A 21,970-nucleotide genomic window follows, 5' to 3' on the forward strand; every position below is an offset into this window, starting at 1 on the left:
GCAGATAGCACAATTCTAGTTCATGAGCTGGTCGACTCGAAGAGGTGGACATTACTTGCACAAAAAATTGAAATGCATAATCGACTAATTAAAAAAATCACCAATTAGGTTTTTAACATAATAACTTATGGCCAATGTTGCAATTTACAAATTCCAGCCATGGAGTTCGCAAGGCGGATGCACTAGGAACTAATTCTCAGGATGGCACCGCTTTCGAGATATTAATTCCCGAACATTGTGGAGAAATGCATTTGCGTTCCAGTTATTCTTGCGCTTATCCGCTGTGGTTGTTTAGTGGCTGTGGTGTTGGACTGCTAAGCAAGAGGTCAAGGGATCAAATCATGGCCACGGCGGCTGCATTTCGATGGGGCGAAATGCTAGAACACCCGTATATGTAGATTTAGGTGCACGTTAAAGAATCCTAGGTGGTCTAAATTATTCCAGGGTCCTCCACTACGGTGTGCCTCATAATCAGATCGTGGTTTTGGCACGTAAAATCCCATAATTTGTTATTTTCATACTTTTGTGCTTTGATGCATAAAATGACGTTTTGTTAAAAAAGTGACTGGCACGCAAATGTATTTCTACGCAAAGTTAGAGAATTAATATCTCGACACTGGTGTCACCTTGAGATTTAGTTCAAAGTGGATCCGCACACCACGGCTAGAATTTGTAAATTGCAACATGGACCATAAGGTAATTAGCTAAAAACCTAATTGGTTAATTTTGTTAATTAGTCGATTATGTATTTCAATTTTTTGTGCAAATAATGCCCGCCTCTTCGAGTAGACGAGCTCATGAACTATAATTGTACTATCTGCCACAGGCCACCTTTAAAAATTTTGGAAACTGTTCGCTGAAACACCTTGTATATAGAATTTACTCAGTAACCGAAATGATGCCAAGCCGGATTCACTCAATATCAGAATAAATAGAAGTCTAGAAGTCATGCGCAGCAGCGCTTATACTCGGGACTCAAAGTAATAAAAAAAAAAGGTGGAGTTTGAACGGGAAGGCGAAGCAGTATTAGTGATAGCGAAGCAGAAGACAATTACACGAAGGAAGATTATTACCGTGTAAATCCGTGTAAGGATCACACCCGTGTAAGGGGCGCACCCCCAACTTGACAGCCAATACGGAAAAAAAAAAAAAAAAAAGACACGCAACCGAGAAGCGGTCGCGTTCCGTACGCTGATTCTGATCGGCCTCAACAGTGAATTGTCGCGCGCAGCATACTTTCGCTAGGGAGCCTACATGCAAGCGCCGGCGTTGCATGTAGGCTCCCTAACTTTCGCGCATCACTACTGGTTGTCGAGAGGAGGCGATCGCGGATGTTTACGGTGGATTTCATAATCGTAGTTAGAAAAATGAGGTCAAATGGCCCGGTCCCATGAAAGGCTCGTCAAAATCGCGACAGAAAAGTGTGGCCCTTACACGAGTCTATACGTTAGTTATAGTGGCCATATAAATTGTAGTAAACATTCACCTAAAATTAAAATAGTAAGCATAGTGGACATAGTAAGCACGGACCATGTAAACCTGTAAAGACCTCACTGGATGACCTCGAGCACTCGCTTTCACAACGCAAGCATTGTGAAGAACGCCGGCAGCGGAGGCAAATGGTTCGTACAGCCGCGCTATTCACCGCAACTCTGAAAATTAGATTCATCATCATCTGCCTATTTGTATGTCGACAACTGACGGCCTCCGTAAGGGATCTGCGATGACCTCTGTCTCTTAACTCTACAACACTAGGGGCGCAGAAAGCCAGCCCGGCAAGGAAGACAGCGCGCATGAAGTTAGCAGCCATCCCTGGTCGTCCTCTATCCTTGCACCCACCAATGATTACCAACAATTAGATATGGCACGCGGGCCCCATAAGCGTCAGCCGCGCACAGTCATTCACAGCTACGGCAGGGCTAGAGGAGACGCGTGCTCTCCTTCCCATTCGCGTTTGATTACGTGGCCTACAACTAACCCGAATATTGAGCGCGTGGGAAATAATGCCATCATGCCGCCATCCTTTTCGGCTGACTGATATGTGCTTTTTCCCGCACCCACAGGGTCGCTCATGTATATGGCTTTTAGATTTAATGCGGAACATCACGGCGACGACAACCGCGACAATTACCCTGAAGTGTCGATATAATTGCTTTCGCCATAAAGCTAGAAATAGAAAATTGTTAGCAGAGGGTATATATATATATATAATATGGGTAGGTTTCGGAAAGCTGGTGTCATTGGTGTCACAGTATAACTATCTTGGTCTGAGTGTTTTCTGTAAGAAACTGAAAAGCACGTGCATCATGCTTTTCAGCATTAAACAAGTGAAGCCTTTTTGCATATGATAAGAGCATTCCACCTTGCTGGCTGAGTGTTTTGTGCAACTTTCATGCTCAACTCCGGCATGAACACTATATGGTGTAGTTGGCTGCCAATTCTAAGGAAGGATTGCTTTAGGACAAGTCAGAGTGTAACAGGGTACCATGTACGCATGGGGGGGGGGGGGGGGGGGGGTGCCTTTAGCGCATGAAGAGATGTCACATCAGCGTCGATGTAACAAATTTTTCTATTTCCATTTTAAGGGCCCCTAAACTACCCAGAGGTCGAAATTTAGTTGTGGTGTTGCAGTTGTGCACTAGTCTACAACAAACACGTAGCCGCGAGAATTTTTCGAAATGGAGCCGTAATAGCAGAGTTACAGGCGTTTGATGATCGAAACACGGCCCTCGCTCGTTTCGCTCTTCGCTACTCTCCTCCTCGCCGAGTGCTCCTCCAAATGTCACGTGACATACGTCATCGCCAACGTGCTTCTCTAAACACTGTCCACTTCTGGTTAAGGCACGTCCACGATAGCGGCAAATATGCCGATGGCAAACCGGCCTCCAGTGCCGTAGAACGTCTGCCGCGCGAGAGGTGTCCAAAGTAGACGGCAGTTCGGCCAGCGCACCGCCCGCAGCACGATCAACGGGCCAATCAACGACCGCGAAGCTGCGCGCCTCCGCCACCGGCGACGCAAACATCGGCTGCAGCTTCTGTTCCAAGCAAAATAATTTCGGCCAGATAAAGTGATGCATAAATTGTGCATTTTATGAAAAAAATGTCGCAGTTTTGCCTGAAAGGCGAAGCATCAATTGCGATAGCAAATTGGTAGAGAGCTATTCGGAGTAGGGATAGTAGAGTAGTTTTATCGGCCGCATAAACTTGGACAAATTCGCTTTCTAACTGAATTGACAAGCGTGGTGTCATCGCGCACAAGCAAACATTAATAGATCACACTGAATGACCGCAGACAACGACTGTCAAAGCGCTGGCAGCAAGCGCAGCCGCTGCAGCGGGCGAAGAATCGTGCGGTCTATCGCTTCAACAGAAACTGAGAGGCGAATGCACGGCGCGTACAACGGTCAGAGCCGTGTGGAGATAAGAGACGGCGCGGGCGACGGCCACCACAGCCAGTGCAAGCGTATTTGTTGGCAGAGTCGAAGCTGCTCCCTCCCCCCTCCCTCCCGCGCTGCCTCCCCGCTTTTTTTTTTCTTTCGCGTGGGAGATTGCGTTGCCAGTTCCCCTTGCGCTGGGTTGCAAGATAAGCATTTGGTGCCGTAGCACAGCGTCGCCCCGCCTCCCTCCTCCCCATATCCCCACGGCCTTTCGCGCGACAATCGCGTTTGCTTTCCGCCGTGCGTTGTCTCTCCGTGATAGCGCGCGTCCCCCGCGCGCTTTCACTCGCGCATACGGTGCGCGGCGACGATTTTTAGACAGTTTTAGCAGATCGCTGCTTACGCTCAGATTTCACGCTCAGAGATACTGCAGGGGACTGCGTAGATTTCGCATTTGATAAGCGCGTCTTGCCGAGACGCGAGCGACGCGCTATCAACTCAGCTGCAAAGCGACGAAGAGGCCAAGTAGACACGCTGTCACGCTCCGCTCAGTCGGCTTTGTAGCGGAGCGAGGGATGCTGTCTTCGTGCCGCTGCCGGTATGAGCGTTGTGCGCAAGCGCAATAGCGTTCCCGCTAAGCGGATGTTTGGCATTTGCTAGCATATGCCGGTCTGAGCGGAGCGGACAGCAAGCGCTCAGCTAAAACTCTTTTATAGCCCTTGGAATCTATACGGAACCTCACGGCGACGCCGACGGCAGAAATCCGGTTGAAGTGTCCATATAATTGCTATCGAAATAAAACGATATCCACTGTCAAACGTTAAACATGAACGAGAGCTCCGATACTTGTCGAGCTCAGCTGCAGTGCACGCCTACCGACGGGAGACGACCGGCTCGGCTGTGCTCCCATCGCAGCTGACGGCACCGCTAATATCAGCGTATTTGCCTTATCTGTGTACAATTATTGCGAAGAGCGGTAACAACGATAAGAAAATGTCGCAGTTTCGCCCGAAAGGCGAAGCATTAATTGCGATAGCAAATTAGTAGACACGCTGGCGGGAACGAGCGCGGCCGCCGCAGCGAGCGAAGGTTCGTGCGGTCTATCCCTTCAACGGTCAGAGCCGTCTGGAGATCGCTTTCAAGATAAGGCCGTTTCACATGGCGCGATTTTCACACAGCGAATTCCGTCGCTCAGCGACCGCCGCGACGTCGCAGGCTCTCCGCGACGGGATTCCAACATGTTGGAATTTCCGTCGCTGAGTCGCAGCTACGGTGGATCTAGCCACCGTAGTCGCAGCGATCGGCGCGATGTGGGCGGAGCAACGTGACGTAACAGCAAGCGCCGTCGAAATAGGCACTTTCCTGTTTTACCGCGTGTTGGAAGCTCAGCGGAGCAATGTCGCTTACCAGTTTCAATGATGTTTTTAACAGAGCGTACCCACCAGCGCCTGTGGCTCAGGAGCTTCATCAACAATTTTTTTGTTTTCTCCAGCTCGCACAATTCATTTAAAAGGAGAAGGTGCATGCTATCCAGGTCGGGAGCTGACGCCGCCTTCAACATACGGCACGTACCCTCACGATCGTCGCCGTCGTCAGCCTCTTCTTTGCTACAAATCGTGCCAGGCACTTGCACACTTAATGGTAGCTACTTCTTTTGGAGAGGCAAATACTCCTTCAGAAGAGTTAATTGTGTCTTCCATCGTACCGCAAAAACACAACTAGAGTGTACAAAACAAAATAGCGTGCGCGAGATTAAGCTGCGGTTGCCGGCTCACCCTCGTACGCTTTCACTCGCACACACAGCGCGCGGCGACGATTTAACACCGTTGGACTTTATACAGAACATCACGGCGACGGCAAAAGTGCGCTTGGAGTGACCATACAATTGCTATCGCAATAAAATATTGCGGCTTGTGAGCGTCGGTAACTCATTCCGAAGCGCCGTCCGCTTTAGCTTTGAAGTGAACCGGAAAAGGCCTAGCGACGATATCGGCGCCGTCGAGCGATCAGCGGCGGTGGGGCTGCAGCACAAATGGGTCTCGGTCTCATCCTCTCGACGGCAAGGAAATCTCGCCGTTCGCGAGCAAAACCACCATCGAACGGCGGCCCGCGAATGGCAAACGGCGTGCGGCGAGTTACCGTGCCGGTAACGTGGACGGGCCTTAGCCGCGACTCGGCGCTTCTCGGCTACCCGCCATTGCTACCGTGCCGGCCCGTGCTCATACGAAGCGTGCCGCTATGGACCCTGTGTTGCGCGCACGTGTAGAAAGGCCAACACCGTCGGACTCAGTTTGCGCAGCTAATCAGACCGCTAAGCACGACTGTGTTGTAACGTGACCAGGGGTGCGATCGCGCAAACAGAGCCGCTATTCTGGACATTCCGCCATTCTCTTCGAAGCGTGACGTACGCGCGACGCTTACAAAATGGCGCCGATAACCCCGATTTGATTTCGTAACGTGACGCAAATTTGACGTTTCGCCTAAGAAACTGTAATGTAGGCATTGAACATAGCGGGGTTGATAAAGCAAAACAGTTTTCCTCCCCAGTAAAAATAAAGCAGCTAGCTCAACGCGTACGATTATTCCATCAAAATCGTTTCTCGCTTCCGTCGTCTGCATGCGTGCAGGCTGTCGTCTGCTTCATTAGCTAGGATGCGTGTCCTCGGGAAACTGAATGAGTCATCGTATATTGGCGCCCACGCGCTTGCTTTCTACCTTGAGACAACATACGCGACCTGCCAGTGATGATCAGCGCACGCTCTAGGCCGCGTTATCGCGATCTCGTGAACCGCAATCAGCCCGACTAGTCTGGCTGAGAAGCGGCCGAATATCATCGATAGCGTTGCGCGCGCCACAGGTATCCGCTTGAGCGACGCAAACGCCGGCACTGCCATCTCTTGTGCACTTTGCTGCTTACTCGCACCGCGAGAGGAAACTTCAAGGTGCCATCTTGCGTACATTTCTTTTTATAAATTAAAAGGTCACCGTTGTCATAGCCTTTGATGACGCGAAAAGTCATTAATATTGATTACAATACAAACGCAATAGTGAAAAGTGCAAAATGTCGCAGAAAGTTTGCTAGTTTCAACCAATATTATTTCAAATAAACGTGTTTTTAATAAAAAATGATGGTGCAAAACACAAATGCCAACACCACCCGAGAGCGATGCAAATGCTATGAGCACGCGTTGTGAACAAAATATTTTTATGGCCCGAAATGACAGGGAAAATGCGGCGATACGCATGCCTCTCCACTGCCATTGCATATGGCCGCTCATTACCATAATTCGCGCGGCTCGTCGCACCACAAATTATTGCGGAAAATATCTGCAATGGCGGCCCAGCCCAACGTCACGCAACGTCAAATTGACGTTTACGAAACGGCCCTTCCTGTGACGCTCCTCACGGGATATTCCTTCAGCCAATGAACAAGCTGACATGCCGGCTATCTTGGAACGCCACCACATATTCGCGAAATTGCAGATGCATTGCACGAGCTTCTGCACGCTACCGTCCAATTTCTTTTTAAAACACTAAAGTCCCAATACAGGTGCCAAGGCCCGCAAGAAAGTATTAGTCTATAAAACTTGCAGCTCCACGTCACGCTTCGTCATTCTGACGAAAACGCAAAATTGCATTTTGCAAAACTTCCGTTTCCTGGCACAAATTTCGAAACACGTGACCTCTGGACAGCCAAGATGGCGGATAATGGCGGCCGTGCAGCCGCCATGCGTGTCCAGAATAGAGCCCCAGCTCGCTTTTCCGTTCCTTCGCTTGCCCTCTCTGGATTGGTCAGAATTGTGATTGCGTCAGCGGCCGTCAGAGACAGCGGGACGGTACCGCAGATTTCCCACATTGTGACGTAGCAGTCAAACCGAACGTGCGGAAAGCGAGCTGTTTGCGCGATCGCAGCCCAATTTGGCACTTGCGTAGCGGGCTATTCGCAAGTGCGCACAAGCGAGCAACACGACGAGGAAGGGCAGGGAGCGCGCGTACCTGCTAGCAGACTAACCGGGATTCGTATATGTTCTATTTCGACCAATCAACATCGTCACCGCGGTTGACATCGCCAGATCAATGCCTCCTTTACTAGTCATATTGGCCAGATGCACCCTGGTGACATCGTGACGACCGCTGCGTGATACCGGAAAGGCCAGAAGAGGAAGACGGCATTTTTTTTTTTCTTCTTTAGGGGCGAAGCTCCTTATAGCGGCACCCGTTCGTCCCCGTCGTCGTAGTAGTAGTGTGTAACCAGTCTGAGAAAAATGAGCAAAAAAATTCCGAAGTTGTGTCCGTAGCGCGGAATCGAACCAGGGACCCCTCGCTTCCGAGCGCGCGGCGTTAGCCCACTACGCCACGAAGCGGACATGGACACACGCACCACGATGGCAATAAATACCCAACATTAACGAAAGGCCGCGTTTCTAACGCGTTTGTGCTAGCGCGTTACGGCCCGTGAAGAAGCTGGTGTAAGACGCTGTGGCCTCTCCGCCTTACCTTCAACGCGTTTCGAACGCGCTGCCCAAAGCGGTGGCAAGTCAAGTTCAAGTCGAGGAGCGTTTATGAATACGGGGGGTATACTCTCTCAGCAGTCATGTGATGGCGTCGGCAAACGCGGTGCACGTTCCAGCATGTGTAAATGGCTGCGTAAGACGCTGTGGCCGCTCCCCCTTACTAGAGAGTACTGCACGTTTCTAACGTGTTTGTGCTAGCGTCCCCTTAAGCGGGAGATCCGATTATTCCCTCAGGAGCTTCGCCCACTCATCTTCACCCCGTGGATATGCTGTGATATTTTTTTTTTTTTATGTGACGCGGTGCATAACACTATGGTAGTAGCGCTGCAGCGTTTGGCATCGTTGATCGTGACGGCATTCTGAACTCGATGCGCGTGTTTACTTGAAATGTTCAAAAAATATCTGAGGTGGTTTATAGGGGCCCTTTAATGCTTCCATAGACGGGTATGTATATTTTATCGCAATCTTCTCATTTCTCACTGCAGTGATATTGAAGTCTTGACTAAATGAAATTTGTGCTCATTGCATATGCACTTTTGCAGCATGTGTGAGAAGGGCCCATGCAGAAGTAGTGAATATGCATCACTTTGCAGTCGTCCAGCCGCACGTTACATTATTAGGGCCAATACTCGGTGCTGTTGCGTCCCGAATCGGCCGGGCGCATTCTTTGTTTCCCATCGAGGCAGGCCCTTTCATCAGCGTCGCCCAGACGGCGACAGTGCCCGACACTGACGTTGACGGGCAAACAAGCGCCCCAAATCGGCAGTGCGCATCGTTTGTGTGTTTCCCCCGATGCCACCCCCTTCATCAGCGGCCGCCTACCCGGCGACGCGGCGCGACACCGGCTGGGACGCGATGACAAAGAAGCTCACGAATCGACCACAACCTTTCGTGGAAGCGGGGACCAGCGCGAAGGTCACTCTTCCGACCCTGGCACGACGAACGTCACTGAGAGATAGCAACCAAGGAGACGACTTTCGTAGAAGGAGTGTGAATCCCCTGTTTCCAGATTGTCTCGTCCTTGCTTGGAAGGTGCAACATTGGAGGCGGAGTTCTGTAAACAATACGACCCCTCTGATTGGCCGCACCATAGTCATCAGATTCCCTAGTCGGGTCAACTATAGGGAAGACCACTGTTTTATAAGGAGACACCTCGAGTGCAGTGGGGTGTCCTGACGTGTTCTCAGGCATGTAGTGAGCTCAGACTTTCAAAGTGCTCCCCCAGGGAGTGGGCTTCCATATTTGGAGCCACTGTAAATATGTAGAATAAACCCTCTTTTTTGCTGTCGCTCTTACTCCCGGACGTACTCATCCCTTTGGCTGAAGGATCACAGGCCTAAACGCTACCCGAGTCCCAACAGTGCTTGTCATTTGTGGTGGACTGTAGAAGCACTTTTAGTATGAGCATGAACTTAATTTTTTCTCCCATTGACTGGTGTATGCATAGCAAAGTTTATGTTGGTTCAAGCATTTTCAGATGTTATCATGTTGCTACATCCATGAAAAAGCAATTCTTGGGATCAGCAAACCAGTCAGTACCCTAAGACGCAGTCCCGCAAAGTGACATGGCTGGGCTACGCAAGGTGGGATTTTATGCTTACCTGTAGGACCAGTGATTAAGACTGCTTTTAATGCAGTGAAAATTACAACTAGTGTAATGAAGAAACAGGGGAGCATTGTGGCCATCGTGAAGTCCAACTGCAATGAAATTTTGGACTGTGTAAAAAGCCTAGTGTAAGATAACGCAGATATAGAGGAGCCTCCGTGCAAAATTTTACGTTTGAAATACGAGCGAGAAAAAATAAGTTTTTCATACTAAATAAGTTTTTCATACTGAAACGGGGGGGGGGGGGGGGGGGGACTCGTCAGAAGCGAGTTCATGCAAACGCGGTCACATCCGGCTCGGTCAGCCCGATTCCTGACTCGACCCGCCCGCGTTGGGTTTATGTAAACGGGGTCATAGAGCTAACTCTGACAGCGGAGCTACAAGAGAGCTGCGGTTCAGATAGTTTCGCTTTCACGCGCCTGCGTATTGACGCTCTCCGCGGAGCAGTTTGTTCTCGAGAAACTAGATGGCGCTTTAGGCGGCGTGCCATACGTTGCCTCGGCCAAAGCGCGCGAATACGAAACCATTACCGCTTCTGCTAGCCACTGTACTTCTGCCCTGTTTCCGTGCAATCAGCTGTCGGAAATGCAACTGGGTGTTCGCTCACGCACTGTGCTCCATTCATGCTGCAAAATGTGGAGCGGTGGATTGAAGACGTCTGCAGTAGTTGGCTGCAAAATTAGTGACTGTCATATTAAGGAATGGAATGAATATGTGTCCAAGTTCACGGTGTTGCGAGGTCCGAGCGGCCTCGAAGGTTCCATGGATGGTGCTGTGCCAGGTGCCGGGAGAAGGAGAGGTCCAGTGAGATCAGAAAACGGTTATATATACAAAATTACATGTGGTATTTTACAAGAAGGGTTCCATGATATTGGAGCCGTCTACATGCTAACAAATTTGCATGTTCTAGCGTTTACATCTCCGAGCGTCCCAAAACACTCAAGTCCCGCTTTTTATCCCATTCGTTTCCCTCTTTCACTTGAAGAGGGGGCTCGAACACCCTCCGGAATTTTCCCGGGGGGTGGGGGGTGATATTCGGAACTAGATTAGGCATGTGGATGCTGCAGCCATAATCCAGAGACCACTCAGCACATCTATAATGGAATGCGAAGGGATTCACCCAGTGAGAACCGTAGGTAACGTACACCTTCCAGAAGCGCTTGGGTTTTAAGTGGACGCAACCGTCAACCGGTCAGCATCCGAGATAAGCAAGAGACGTTTAGAGTACTGGTGGAAAAAAAGCAGAGAAGAAATTGATGCGACCGGATCTCTTGCACTTATACGTAGCGGTACCAGGTAGATTTTGGGGAAAAAAAGGAAAAGGATTAATGAGGAGGTATACAGAAATGCTAGAGAAAAAAATCACCAGCCCTTCCCCTGTCGAGAAAATGTGGGTAAGTGAAGCTTGTGGCAAGGCGACGCTGTCGCAGGCGTTCCGCTTCGTTTACCCTAAACTCAGGGTTGGCGGCTCTTCGCTGAAGTTTGGGCTCAACATCGCGCTCCCGCAACTCGGGGTCCGCGGCTCTTCGCTGACGTTTCGCCTGGGCTTCGGAAGCCCTCACGCTAGAATCGGACGACAAGCTTCGCTTACCCTCATTTTCTCGACAGGGGTAGGGCTGGAGATCTTGTCCCTTTGGGTCCCACGTGCGACAAGGGTTGTTCAAGGGCGCGTTACAGGTCCCCGAGCCAACCGGGTTATGTGCCATTGAGCTTGGATTCTTTCTGCACTATCACCAGGATCGGCCCACTTTTCGGCGTGACACCACCGCCACCGCCGACACTTGTGAGCCTATAAAGCTTCGCTTAAAAAGACGCCCAAGCACTCCGTATACAGATGGTTAACCAGCGAAGCTGAAACGTGCGGCCCCGGTGTTTAGCAGTGGGTTAATCCCGACGCTGTATTGAAGCGTTTCTTAATTATTGGTTACGTGTTTGTGTTTCTAGTGGAACGCCAGCGTCAATGGCGGTCGGATCCTGCTAACCACGACGCCGAGCTAACTCGAGATATCGAACGCATGCGACAACGGCGAGCCTAGGAGGCGGCGTTGCGGGCAGAGCAGCATCAACGTGGCAATGGCGGGAACGCGTTCGCCGGGGACAACGCCCGCTTTCGGCGGGAGTTTCTCGAGCGGCACTTGGAACGACGTCACTAGCGGCTCTGCCAATGGCGCGCGCACTTGGGTGCGACGTAGAGAACGACGTAACTGATGGCGCAGCCAATGGAGACCTTTATCGAAACATGTGGCGAACGGTTTTTCGTTTCGCCTAGCCATATACAGCTTTCGCTGTAAAAAACGTTCGGCCCTTACATCATATGGAGATGGTTGACCAGCGAAGCTGAAAAGGAGCGGCTGCGGTGTTTATCTTACGGTTTATCAGGCGGGTACATTAAATGTTTCTGAACTGTGTTACGCAATTATGTGTCACTTTACGCGCCCCTTTATACCGAGCAACGAAAACACGGACACGTTTCGCGTTGGCGGCACGGCGGCGGCGGGCGGACTCCCAGCGCTGTTCGCGGCGCCGTTCTTCGTACGCGAGCTGCTCCTCGGGAGAACGCACGACATGTGGCTATGCTGGCTAGAATTATATATAACGTGGCTGTACCATTGCGATGTCGGAGGGAGAATGACCCGCACGCGAACCGCTGCGAGAGAGGAACGACGTCACCAACCGCGCAGCCAGACGTTCCTTCTCCCCTGGCTCCCTCACACTTGGCGCGTGCGCACTCCCCGCAGGCTGCGCTACGTCACACCCACGCTGCGAAAGAACAAGACGTTCCCTCACAGAACACCCATACAAACTTGTTCCCTAACTTCCATTTCCTTTTGCTCCCTCACACTTGGCGCGTGTGCGCTCCACGCCGACGCTGCGAAGGCGTATGTACAGAGCGGTCCACTGTTAGTGTTGGCTGGTGACTGCATGGTCACACACTGACAGCCAGCCGTTGCAAAGCTGAAAGAAAATTAGACGATGCAAAATATTAACTCGCAGGTATTTTTGCCTTTTCAACTCCCAAGACCAACGTGATTATTTTGTTTTATGGACGTCTCTTTGTGGTACAGGTATATTAAGGAATATTTCTCCGTGTGTAGTGTCCATCTCACTTGCACTAATGCATAATCGAGTCGCTGGAGTGCGCAGGCTGAACAAAGAATCCACAGATGTCTTTAAAGAACATATTACTTTATAAAGAGCTATCACACGCGCTATCGTTCAATCATTGGAATCGACGAGCACAGTAAAAAAAGTTTTGAAGCGGGCAAATCTTTATGAAACGAGAAGGTGAACAAAAGACGGCAATGTCAATGCTGCTGATATTTAGGGCATTTATCTGATTACAAATCTATACAGTCACTTTCCTTCCAGCTGGCTGCTATTAAACACGAATTACGCGAGCTGCTTGCTTCGCGACGATCCGAAGCGCGCCAGCCGACGGTAGCAGACGACGAAAAAGCACCGCCCACAGCGCTCAGTGTGCCTGCGGGATATCGTTGCAGTCGGCGGTGGCGCCGAGCAGACGCCAACACGTGCAACTCCGAGGTGAAAGACCCAGACATTCCCTGTCCTCTTGCTCCTAACTCCTATCCAACTCGGGTTATTTTATTTATTTATTTATTTTTCGCGCATGCACACTGGTTCCTGCAGTGGACCCTCCTGGGCACGCACGGACGTTTTGCCTAGGCATATAAAAGCTTCGCTGTAAAACATGTAGAGCATACCTGATTAAATCAAGCAGGCTAGATGACTATTTGTAACCGCCCCGTTTCAGAGGGGATGCCATTAAATCATCATCATCATCATCACCTGAAGTTTATCCGGCGTGAGCGACTGCAGACGGTGACGTTCTTCTTCGGACTCATGGTTATGCGACGCACAAGTTCTCCTTTTGCACGGTCCCACTTTCGCTGTCTATATCCACGTTGTCTGTATTCACATTGCTGCGTCGACTCCTCTCCGCTTTGTTAGCTTTCTTTCTCCGGCGTGAACGCGCCACGCCGCACCCCTGTCTTTTCCAGGTAACGGTAAAAGGCAACCGATGACACTCCGAGGGGGATCAAGTTAATCAGGCGCGAAGGCGCTCGCACGGAAATGTACGTGCTTGACAAAAGGTACGTCCCCTCGTTTGCCTCGGACGTCCCCTCGGAGGTCCAAGGTGTTCATGAGAAAAAATAACTACGGCAACTTCACGACACCACACCCCTACGGAAAACAGCTAAGCTTGTGAGCTTCTACATAGCTGCTACCACTGGTATTGCAAAAATAATTTTGAAGAATGCTGGTAGCCACACTTTTTGCGACTGGGCCTGGCTATCACCCTGTCAGCAAGGGGCGATGCGAAATGCGAGGGGGGGGGGGGGGGGGGTCAGGAGATCCGGACCCCCCCTTCATAAATCCCCGCCTGAGTATTAGTGTTAGCGAAGCAGAAGACAATTACACGAAATAAGATTCTTAACGTGTAAATCCGTGGATCGCACCCGTGTAAGGGCCGCACCCACAACTTGACCGCCAATATTAAAAAAAAAAAAAAAAAAAAAAAAAAAGACATCCAACCGAGAAGCAATCGCGTTCCGTACGCTGATTCTGATCGGGCTCAACAGCGCATTGTCGCGCGCAGCGTACTTTCGCGCGTCGCTACTGGATGTCGAGAGAAATGCATTAGATCGCGGAAATGATCCCGGATCGCGGAGGTTTACGGCGGATTTCATACTCGTAGTTGGAAAAATGAGGTCAAATGGCCCGGTCCCATGAAGGGCCCGTCAAAACCGCGACATAAAAGTGCAGCCCTTACACGAGTCTATACGTTAGTTATAGTGGCCATATGAGAGAGAAATTTATTTACAGAAAGGCAGAGAGGTCGGCCTGATCGAGCTGTAACTTGCTCTGGCCTGCTACTCTACACTGGGGAGAAGGGACGGGGAGGAAAAGGGCTGATGGATGATAATGATAAGAGGAGGAGGTGTGTATGTACAATTTTACAACGTTGTGGCATCTCTAAAGCCGTGCGTCTAGCCCAGTGGCTTGTAGAAACACTAAAGCGGCACTGGTTATCATGGCTGCGCTGTTTGCATTGGGCCAAGGACCTAAAAGAAACTAGTCTGATAGGGGCCTCTTATGGACTTATGCAATTGAAGAGACCAGTTTCTGTCGTTCTTGCGCGTACGCGGGCCAAACGCAAATATATATGGTCAAGTGTTTCTGGTACCTGGCAGTATTCACAATTGGGGCTAATGCCACTGCAACCAATCATATGTCTGTAACGATTCGTGAATGCGGCACCAAGGCGTATCCGGTGCACGATGCTTGATTGGCTTCTTTTGAGCTTGTGAGGAATGCGGTATGTCGTTTCTGGGCCCCATTTATGCACTCGCTTGTGTTGATGATCTGGTTGGGTCCAGTGCTGCAACGTACAATTGCGTATTACGCAACGAAGTAGGGCATTTGTGTCTGTCCGTGAGAATGGAATGCGTACTTCAGTCGCATTATTTGAAGCAGCTTTCGCTTAAGCGTCTGCCTGCTCGTTCCCTATCACACCACAGTGCGAAGGTATCCATTGAAAGGTGATAATATGGCGATTTCTATTTGCAAGGCCATATAAATTGTAGTAAACATTCACCTAAAATTAAAATAGGAAGCATAGTGTAATGCACGGACCATGTAAACCTGTAAATACCTCACTGGATGACCTCGAGCACTCGCTTTCACAACGCGAGCATTATGAAGAACGCCAGCAACGGAGGCAAACGGTTCGTACAGCCGCGCGATTCACCGCAACTCCGAAAATTAGATTCATCATCATTATCTGCCTATTTTTATGTCCACTACTGACGGCCTCTGTCAGTGATTTGCAATGACCTCTGTCTCTTAACTCTGCAACACTATAGAGGCGTGGAAAGACAGTCCGGCAAGGAAGACAGCACGCATGAAGTTAGCAGCCATCCCTGGTCGCCCTTTATCCTTGCACCCACCAATGATTACCTACAATTAGATATGGCACGCGGGCCCCATAAGCGACAGCCGCGCACAGTCATTCACAGCTGCGGCAGGGCTAGAGCAGAAGACGCGCGCTCTCCTTCCCATTCGCGTTTGATTACGTGACCTACAACTAACCCGAATATTGAGCGCGTGGGAAGATACAGTGGTCAACAAGCCGCCATCCTTTTCGGCTCACTGTTACCCTTCCCCCCCCCCCCCCCCCCCGTAAAAATGACAACTTTCCGCCTATGCTAGTACGGCGTGCCTCATAATCAGGTCGTGGTTTTGGCTCGTAAAACCCTATAATTTCTTATTTTTTACTACACCGAGAGCCCACGAATGGTCGAAGCTAAATGTTTCGTGACGGTTCACAGGAGTAAGCGAGTTACTAGCGATACTACATATTTGCTACAAGCTATTACAATGAACAGAGCAGCTACGTTCCAAGCCTTGTGTACAGCAAGGACAAATCTATTGCAACTGAGCACACCCGCGAGCGTTTAGGCAGAAAATAATCAGGTAGCGACCACTCCGACGAACTTCACTGAGTCAGAAACGTGACAAGCCGCTGCTTCTAAGTATTTGCCAAATGAAGAATGAAGAGCAAAGCACACTGATCCTGATTCAATACCAAAGCGGAAAGCTGGAATACATTTTTAGCCTCGTTTTTAGAACAAGCACCATATACGCTGCTCCCGCCGTTTGGACAGAGCTTGATGAGCTTCGAAAGCGCTTTTACATGTCCTCTGAAGCTGTGGTCAAAGCTTTGTGTCGACCACCCCGTCAGCGTCTACGATATCTCCCGAAACAGAGGTTTCCTGAGCCGCACCGGGCTTCATGCACATCCATTGTAAACACGGAGGCAAGCAATGGACGCGTCACCACGTGATCAAACATGGCAGCGCCCACGGGATCGCCCCTTTCTGGTGCTGTGCCATGCTATGTCCGCCGTACACTTCCACGGTTTCGCGACATCACACGACAGTGAAACTATCTCCAAAAGCCATGGATGTCGCCCGAGAACACCGCCCCATTTGCGTAGTCGGTGCACCGTGTTGTGTGCCACGTGCTGCTCGAACACGACGGACTTCGTTCACATCGCAACGTGCTAGCTGTTGCCGTCGACCACGTCGCCGTTTCGCGGGTTTCACGACAATATGAGCAAGTCCAGACTCCAGTATAGAAAGCGGAAGCGAAATTGCATCACATTGGAACATAAGGACGCTATCGGGAAGGCTGTTGCGTCAGGTGCTAAAATGTCGCGTGTTGCACACGCTAGAGAGTATTTTTTAAAATTAAAATTTCATTGCATACGCGGCTGCGTAGTGATTCGGTAGGCCGCGGATCCGTAGTCTGCATGTTTAAAGTTGCGCACACCACTGAGTATATACTGCAGTCTTGGTGTAAAGAAATATTCGATATAAATAAATAATGGATGTAACGAAGTAATTTCGGCTTCCCCTTACTTCGTTATAACAAGGTTCGAGTGTATTTAACTATAACTTTTTGTCCATAGAACACATGCATTTAGAACCTCAGCATAATGAATTACGGATGTCCATACATTATTTCAATATTACAAAATTTTACTGCCGCTTCGAAAGAATACCGAGACCATAAATGGAAACTTCCGCGGACGCAGATAGTGAAGTTATAAGCGGCTGCTTGTGAACGCACCTAATAAATCGCGCGACCAAGAGCGACCGTTGAAGCGCAGCAGCGTCATGTTCTGTATGAAGTCCAAGTGCGACGAGATCCTATCACGCCCGGCGCGCTGTAAGTGTGAAAGCGTGCGACAGTGAGCCGAGAAGGATGGTGTCTTGATGGGCGTAGTTTTCCCGCGCAAGTAAGGGCTAGGGAGTCGGGGGGGGGGGGGGGGGGGGAAGCTCGCTCCCGGTAATGCGATCAAGGGCCCGCGCAAAAAAAGGTGGGCGGGGGGGGGGGGGGTAATAAGTGACGTGCAGGTTGGCGATCAGCTCTGTTGTGTCTGGCGGTCCTTCGGGATAAAGGAGGCCTCATTGATAGACGGGGAAGCTATCAAGTGTTCTTCACGGTTGTCGGTTCTCGCGCCGGGAAGTGTCACCTGGGACGGATGGATGAGCAGTTAGTCTCCAGGCTGCCTCATGCGTCGCTAAACGGCAACGTCGCCCTTTGATGCGTTTCCGTGAATTACCAGCGCCGCCCGAACTACGACGAGGCCCGGCGCCGACTGCGACGCGCCAACCTGGAGCCCCTTTCGAGACAACAGCCACCACCCTCCCTGGAAGTGGTGGCTTCCGCGAACTGACCGCTACGGAGAGGCGACTCTTGAAAAGGGCCAGCGTCTAGCAATCCCGTGGGAGCCACATCAACGTTCGGTTCCCAAGGTGTCAACCGCTGCCTGTGTTCGGGGGCGACCAGGCAAGATTGGAGGCGGAGCCCGACGGGAAACGATGGCACATCATGTTCGGGATATGGCGACCTGGTCCAAGATGGTGATTGGCTAAAAGAACTACAGTGTATTCCCTCGTCGAGTGAAAGAGGGAAACGAAAGGGATAAAACAGCGGGACTTGAGTGTTGTGAGGACGCTCGACCATGTAGAGACGCTCGACCATGTAGAGAACGCTCGGAGATGTAAACGCTACAACATGCAAAGATGTGAGCATGTAGACGGCTCCAATATCATGGAGCCCTTCTTGTAAAATACCAAATGTACATTTGTATATAAAACAGTTTTCTAATCTCCCTGGATATCTCCTCCTATCGGCACCTGGCACGGCACCATACATGGAACCTTCGTGGCCGCTTGGACTTCGGACTGTCGCAACAGCTCCCTTTCTAGCGCAGCCGTGGCTGCGCGTGGCTGTCAGCGCGGCTGAGCGCACACACATTCCGTGCGACCTGCTTTAGAGGTAATCTGCCGCGTGTGCAAAGAGTGGGCGTGCCGAGATGGCGTGACATGTGCGCTGTCTTCCCGCGCGTTGGATAATCTCGAGTTTCGGAGACGCGTTAATTAAGCGAGAGGCAGACGAAGCATTCGCTCTTCGCTGCTGGCACTTTTCACGATAGCGTTGTCCCACTGCGGGCGACACTATATATATAGCAATCAGTCGTAGGGGTGGAGTGGACGCGAAATCGTGGCTGGCTTCGCTTCGTACTGCCGATGTAATTAGATATCGTCGACTTTCAAATTCAACAAAATCAATTTTCTTCTCATTGAAATTGCTTTTTCCAATTGCCCGATAATGCGAAAAATTTCATGACACCTTCCGTGTCAGAAAAATCCATCGGCGACTGAACTTATTCGCATAAAAGGTAGAACCTCAATATAACGAAATTTCGATATAACGAAGCAAATTGTCAACTTCACTGGCTTCGTTATATTGAGGTTTAACTGTATGTTTGTATCCAACCATTTTCCCACCTACCTGGGTCACTTGGGTAGCACACCGTGCTGCTGGGTTGAGTTGAATAGGGTTCGAAACCAACCGTCGGACCAACTTCGGTCACTGAGTATGTGGCAATATGCACAAATATGTGCTGCTCTTCAGCGACGACATGGGTCATTGTAGATGAGGGCCTGGGTATATAGGTACTGCTACTCAATGAAACTCCTTGACGCCGACTTGGAGCACGTGTATGTGTCACTCGGTCTGTGCTGGTCTTCAATGAACGTCTTTGACGCCAATTTTGGTATGCTGCCGCTCTACAATGACAAAAGATCCCTTATATATCTCTGATGCTGAGCGGAATCGAACCCTCGTCACAAGGGTTCAAGGACCCGGCGCTTGAGGAGGCTGCACCACAAATTCACTAGGCATGTGCCGTTTTTCAATGAACGTATTTACCCCTAACGCTTTAGCGAGCTGGTCTGCGAATGCACGAGGCACGTGCCGCTATTCAGTGAACCTCCCGCCAACTTTGGTCACTGGGTGTGCGGCAAGTGAGGGAACGATTCTTAGCGTTCGCAGGCACCTTTGCGACACGCTTCTCGCATCGGAGGCCACGCACGAACATCTTGGCAGCGCCACTAGATGGCGCAACGTTCATATTCTATGTAAAGTCCCTATATAAGAAAAGTACCGCCATCCTTTGATCAACGCCGCTTCTCTCTCTCCCGTATCTCCGATTGGACGATGATAGCGCGCGCTTTCACTTCTTTATATTTTTTTTTCCGCCTCAGAGCCATGTTGAAAGTCACTCTGCGCAGCCGCAGTCGCCGGCGGCGCGCGCCCGACCTGAAAGCTTCAACGTGGACTTTCTAGGGGCGCCACCGTCGACTTGCTTTCGCAAGCAAAAAACTAAAATCCACTACCCCACAAACCCAATTAGGTCAGGCTGGCGGACTGGGTGGCGAAGGTTGCGGCCAGCTGGACGCCACCCTAGCCCCCTCAGTTTCATCTCGGCTCCAACCTCCCCTCATATTCAATAAAGTTTATTTCCTCCTCCAGAGAAGAGCCCGATTTCCGCATGACGTATTTCTCTGCATTCGTCATGCATTTCGGAGGCCATGCGCAGGCGGCGCTAAATATGGCGCTGAATGCTCTTAGGGAAGTGCAAAGGAGTCGACTCTTGCTGCAGTACACGCCTCATACAGAACTCATTTCGACGGTGGCAATAAGTTGTGTTGCTATATTGATTCAATGCTAAACTCATTACCGTCGAGAGTCATTGTGAGAAGAGTTAATTCTGCCGAATTTTTTAGTATGACCCAGAATTCAAGCACTGGAACTGTCGGTAGAAGTCTCCGACGTCGCCGAGACCAAAGAAATCAAGACAGTCCAAGTCTGTCTATTGCGAGAGGCATTGTCCACAGCGAAATTCTTGCCACAATGACGGACAATCAACCAGCAAGTCTACAAAAAGATATTGCGGCATTTGCACGGCACATTGTAGGTATGATCGATTATTTTTTTTATTTGATCGACTAATCATTCATCATTCTAACCTTTAATGAATTAATCACTTTCGATGCAGGGTTTCTCATCAATTGGTTGATTAATAGAAATCTTTGCCGGACACCTATAAAAAGGTTGAAACACAGTTATCTACTTTTGTAGGACCCCATTTTAATGTTTGAGAGGTGGAACCAAGTTAGAAATACAAGTGTATAAACGTTTGATAAATAATAATCTTTAATTTGTTAAATAGTAAATATAGTTGGCACCAATGGCTTTTGAAAAGATCAACAATATACAGTGCAGACCACTTATAACGCAACCGCTTTTAGCGCGGGACCGGTTATAGCGTGGGTTTTTTTGACCACCGATAAATCTCCCATAGAACTCAATGGCGGACCGTTTATTGCGTAGGCGCGCGAAGCAGAATACCGGTTATAGCGCGGTTCTTTTAAGCGCGCGACTATGAAATCGGCGCACGGAGCACGGCCTTTTCTAGGAGGCGTTGAGCACGGCCGCACGGTTGCCGGGCGCGCATACGCGGAGAAGTGGGAGCGCGGGCGCGTGCGTGGAGACCCGCGGCGTAACAAGAAGTCGCAGTTTACCCCGAAAGGCGAAGCAAATTTACAAAAAAAAAATAATAAATAAATTATGGGGTTTTACGTGCCAAAACCACGATCTGATTATGAGGCACGCCGTAGTGCGGGACTCCAGAAATTTGGACCACCTGGGGTTCTTCTAAATCTAAGTACACGGGTGTTTTCGCATTTGGCCCCCATCGAGCAAATTTACTAGTACGTAGAGTATACGGAGTAAGGATAGTAGTTTTATCGCCTGTATAAACATGGCCACATCCGCTTACTAACTGAATTAACAAGCATGGTGTCGGCGCACACAAGCAAACATGAATAGATCGCACTCGACGACCGCAGACAAGCACTGTAAAAACGCAGGCGTGTGCAAAGGCGGCAGGAGCAGCGAGCGAAAGTTCGTGCGGTCTATCGCTTGAACGGAAACTGAGCAGCGAAAGGCACAACGCATAAAAAGGTCAGCCGTGTGGAGATCGCTTTCAAGATACGGTGCGCGCGACAGCCCTCAGCCGCGCAAGGTACGCAGTGGCTTGCAGAGAAAGCCGCACCCCCTCCCTCCCGCGCTGCCTTCGCGCTTTCCTCCTTTCGTGTGGGGGATTGAGTCGCCAGTTCCCCTTGCGCCCGGTCGCACGCATTGAGTGCCGCAGCTAAACGTCGCCTCCCTTCCCTCCCTCCCATCCCCCCACGGCCTTCCGCACGACGAGAGTCGTCGCGTTTGCTTTCCGCCGTACGTTCGCTCTCCGTGAAAGCACGTGTCCCTAGCGCGCTTTCACTCGCACAGACAGCATACAGCAATTTTCCGTTTTTTTTTTGTTTTTTTTCCAGGAGTGGGAGCGTGGGCGCGCGCGTGGAGACCAGCGGCGAAAAGCGAAACAAAGAGGAGAAGGGCGGGAGACTTTGGAGGAAGGAGGGCGCGTGTTTTCACCAGCGTCCAGAGTGAACTAGATAGCAGCGTCCAAGCAGCGTGTGCGGAGTGCGAGGGAGAACGATGACGCACTCTTTTTTTTTTTTTTTTCAGGAGTGGGAGCG

The sequence above is a fragment of the Dermacentor silvarum genome, chromosome 1 (genome assembly GCF_013339745.2).
Source record: "Dermacentor silvarum isolate Dsil-2018 chromosome 1, BIME_Dsil_1.4, whole genome shotgun sequence".
In the NCBI taxonomy this organism is placed as follows: domain Eukaryota; kingdom Metazoa; phylum Arthropoda; class Arachnida; order Ixodida; family Ixodidae; genus Dermacentor; species Dermacentor silvarum.